Raw genomic sequence first — 5,000 nt, forward strand, 5'->3', positions numbered from 1 at the left:
ATGTGCTGATGGTCTGCTCACCATTTATGGGTCATCATGAATAATCTTTGTCATGCATAAGCTATCGTCCAATTCGTACGTGAAATAATATATGTGAGCACATGTAACACCTTAGTTTATGCTTAATATAGGTTTTTAGAAGCCATTTACTTACCATTAGTAACGTGTTTTGCATGGGTTGATATGAAGTGGGCACTGTCTATACTTTATAAGCATTTACAAATGGCCAGTAACTGAGGAACATACTATAGAAACCATTGACTTACCATTAGTAAAGTGTTTTGCATGGGTTAATATAAAGTTGGCACTGTCTATACTTTATAAGCATTTACAAAAGGCCCGTTACTGAGGAACATACACTATAGAAACCATTTACTTATCATTAGTAAAGTGTTATGCATGGGTTGATATAAAGTTGAGACTGTCTATACTTTATAAGCATTTACAAATGGCCTGTTACTGAGGGACATACCATTAGTCAACACTTCTGCAGCAACAACTCCAAAAATGACCTCAAACGTTAGGTTGTTAAACATATCAATGGCAAAAACACACAACACAGCATCGAGGGAATGAAGTGAAATTTGAAAACATTTATTTAAAAAAACAATAAATTCACATTTAAACATGCATTCTAATATGCTAAACACAACAGCAACAATGGAACTTTAAATAAGGGGATCAGCTAGTTTTTTTTTTATTTACTGCCAAAAGTTTGCCAGACTCTTTATATGCTTTTAATTTGGTTACAATGCTTTCGTCCCCCTCTATGGCATCCTTACACCTCTGTGTAAAACTAGAGAGCTCCTCCGTGGAGGAAGAGTCGGAAGAAGAGTCGGATGACGCGTCGGAGGAATCAGGCCCTGACTTGGATGAAGCGCTTGAGTCGGTTTTCTGCGACTGACTTTTCTTCGCCTCTGGTGGACTGCCCTTGTCCTTTTTTCTTGCTGCTACAAACAGACAATGACAGAGGATGATTAATGGAAAATATAGGCATGTGGGTGGCACACTAGTAAGTGTGATGGTCTTTGGAAGATAGTTTTCTGAGTTCAAAATCATCCTGTTACTGTTTTTTTTTTTATTACTTACTGTATTAAAAATATCATAATTACAATGCAGTTACATAAATATACCACAAAATGGCGCTCTAAGACCACAAATGGAAAATACGTGCATTGCCTGGGAGTCTAAACTGTAGCTACCAACACGATCCGAACACGTGAATCTCCGTGGTACAGTGTAGGAGACAGGCTAGAACAGGTCGATGCAAACGTACGTGAGGAAATGACTAGTATGAAACCACTAGTGTCAATCAACAAAAACACGAAGAGAGTATTGCTAGCAGGAAAATAACATTATGCACTTACATCAGTAACGCATACGGCAACACAATGTTAACTTTATGTACTTAGCATTAGAGATTATAAGCACGTGGTATTAGACCATGAGGGCACGTATGGGCTGGCACGAAAAGGTTTCAAGTTCCCAAGTGTATTGTCAAATATGGCAAATTGACTTACTCATAGCCAGTTGTTCCCTCAGGAAGTCGCTCTCAAATAGTCATGTCTTTCAGCATCTCCTGCTGCCAGTCCAATTTCTGCCTGGCCATCTCCAGCTCATGGCGCAGTCTAGTTGACGTCAATTGGGCATTAGGAGCGTGTGGTCCTAGCTAAACGTTTGGGGGGAAGAATACAACTTTTCAATAAAAATGTTCACACCGCTAATTTCCAATAATGAAGGTTAATCATATGCAAATTCAGCGAGAAGGGAAATAGTTTTGTTAGTCTAAGGTTACTAGCTACGTAGTGTAACAGGTGGAACCAACCATAGGAAAAAGTTATATTAAATTAAATGTATTATTTAATTAAAGCTTCAAACAATTATTTCACACTGAAACACTTTCCACCCTGTTCATGACAATATTCTTAACACAGATACCTGTCCTACTCACCGGTGAGTTCTTCTAACTGAAACAAAAGGCACAATAACCAGAACACAAAATATCATTGCCCCGTACCAACATGCACTAAATCCACTGTGTGTTAATAACACTAGCAACATACATTCATAAATGCAATAAACTTATATACATAAATGCAACAAAAGAACGTTTTGTCCATTAAACACATTACACAATCAAAATTCTATGTTTTTCACATTCACTATGCTGTTCGTTGCACTGTTCTGTTCAACGTTTAGTTCAAAATGGTTGAGCCACGGTCATCAAAGTGTATGGAAATGTTCCCAAGATGCATATTAACGTCCCGGACACTTTGCAGCTCATTGACGATGTGGAGTCACATGTGAGAGGGTATTACTTACCACAACATCAATCAGTAGCGTGGGAGAGGGAGGGAGGTAGAGAGAGAGAGCGAGAGAGCGAGCAAGTGTGCTCCACGCACATCAGGGGCTGTAGTGGTGGAAACGGCTAGCTGTCCTCGTTCGTTGGCGTGGTGTAGTCTCCGATGTTGGCGACGAGCTAGTTTCTAAATATTAATACACTTTGCTAGCTAGCGAGGACATTCCGCCTCACACTACAACTTGCTACACTTCTTAGCAGTAACACCGGGCGATCTTCAGAGCTGGTGATGCAAATTCTTGCTTCCTCCACACGGCCACTCTACCGTAGTTCATCCGTAACATCCGTAACACGGACACTAACAGACCTAACAAACTTCGAGCTAAACTTGCAATTAACTGACTTATCCTACCGTCACTCTTTCTCAATCACATGTGAGCTATCCGGGCGCCGCCATCTTCTCTCTTTACATTCTCCGTTTGCCCCTTGTCCCGCCCTCTCCGCTCTCTCCATTGGCCAGTGCACCAACTTTCCAGTCACTGATTGGCTGGACCTATGGTCAAGTTCTGTGGTGCTATTGGGTGTGGAACAGAGATTGATATCCCAAAGTTATCGCAGGGGCCAATGGAGAGAGCGGAGAGGGCGGGACAAGGGGCAAACGGAGAATGTTAAGAGAGAAGATGGCGGCGCCCGGATAGCTCACATGTGATTGAGAAAGAGTGACGGTAGGATAAGTTAGTAAGAATAAGAATAAGAATAAGATTGTTAGTGTAGTTTTTTTAAATAAATGTTTTCCAATTTCACTTCATTCCCTCGATGCTGTGTTGTGTGTTTTTGCCATTGATTTGTTTAACAACCTAACGTTTGAGGTCATTTTTGGAGTTGTTGCTGCAGAAGTGTTGACTAATGGTATGTCCCTCAGTAACAGGCCATTTGTAAATGCTTATAAAGTATAGACAGTCTCAACTTTATATCAACCCATGCATAACACTTTACTAATGATAAGTAAATGGTTTCTATAGTGTATGTTCCTCAGTAACGGGCCTTTTGTAAATGCTTATAAAGTATAGACAGTGCCAACTTTATATTAACCCATGCAAAACACTTTACTAATGGTAAGTCAATGGTTTCTATAGTATGTTCCTCAGTTACTGGCCATTTGTAAATGCTTATAAAGTATAGACAGTGCCCACTTCATATCAACCCATGCAAAACACGTTACTAATGGTAAGTAAATGGTTTCTAAAAACCTATATTAAGCATAAACTAAGGTGTTACATGTGCTCACATATATTATTTCACGTACGAATTGGACGATAGCTTATGCATGACAAAGATTATTCATGATGACTCATAAATGGTGAGCAGACCATCAGCACATACCTTATAAAGGATATTATGAAGCATTACTAACTCATTGAAACTTGCTTGCTTAATCATTTGTAAATTATTTACTAAATGTGAGCAGACCATTATTATATACCTTATTGATGATCTTATAAATAATTAGAAAATGGTTTGAAAAATGTTCATACACACATGACTACTCGTTTACAAATAGCTTACTAATGTCCTTATAAATTATCTTTTAGATCGTTAGAAAATCATTTGAAACATGTTCATAAATACATCTGTACTCATTTCAAAACAGCTTACTCATGTCCTTATATATGATATTATAGATTATTAGAAAATCATTTGAAAAATGTTTGTAAATACATTAATACTCATTTATAAATCGCTAACTAATGTCCTTATAAAAAACTCTTATAGATCATTAGAAAACAGGTTCATAAATACATTACTACTCATTTACAAATACATTACTAAGGTTTGTAAATGTTGGGGTAACAATTTGTAAATGATAAACAAACTATGAACAAATGCTTCATAAATGGTTTATTACGGAGGGTTATTATAAAGTGTTACCAGAGTGCCTTTGTTTATGTGTGTATGTGTGTGTGTGTGTGTGTGACTGTTTGTGTGCATGTATGTGTCTGAAGCGACTGTCTGTATTTGTATGCTTTGAATCTGTGTGTGTGCGTGGGTGTGAGTGTGCACATGTATCATGACGTGTGTCTGTGTGTGTGTGTGCACATGTATCATGACGTGTGTGTGAGTGTGTGTGTGCGCACATGTTTCATGACGTGTGTGTGAGTGTATGCACATGTATCATGACGTGTGTGTGAGTGTGTGCACATGTATCATGACGTGTGTCTGTGTGTGTGTGTGCGCACATGTATCGTGACGTGTGTGTGAGTGTATGCACATGTATCATGACGTGTGTGTGAGTGTATGCACATGTATCATGACGTGTGTCTCTGTGTGTGTGTGTGTGTGTGTGTGTGTGTGTGTGTGTGTGTGTGTGTGTAATACCTGACTTCTCTGATCTCTTCTCCGGTCCTGCAGACTACATGAAGCCCACCCTATGCGTGTGTGTGTGTGTGACAGAGTTTCCGCCAGAGAAAAATGTTGCCGGTCAAAGTGACCGGCAGAGTTTTCATTTTCCGGACATTTTAATGATAAGCCGGTCAAATATCTATTTCTGCTTCTAAATTAGCATATTGAAGAAAACTGATGGCAGGCGTAGCTTAAAGAATAACACAATCAGGTGGTTTAGAATTCAACATGTTTATTTGCCTAAGTTTACAATGCGATGCACGTCAATAAGTGGCCTTTAATCGCAACCTACTGTAGCATT

The 5,000-nt window shown here is 38.9% G+C and overlaps 1 protein-coding gene across 1 annotated transcript in view; it reads left to right on the plus strand.

The window, feature by feature from the left end:
• Nucleotides 1-5,000, plus strand: part of megf11 (multiple EGF-like-domains 11) — a gene marked incomplete at both ends in the record, with an annotated part of 119,504 nt that overhangs the window by 112,400 nt on the left and 2,104 nt on the right.

Source organism: Sprattus sprattus (genome assembly GCF_963457725.1).
Source record: "Sprattus sprattus genome assembly, chromosome: 11".
In the NCBI taxonomy this organism is placed as follows: domain Eukaryota; kingdom Metazoa; phylum Chordata; class Actinopteri; order Clupeiformes; family Clupeidae; genus Sprattus; species Sprattus sprattus.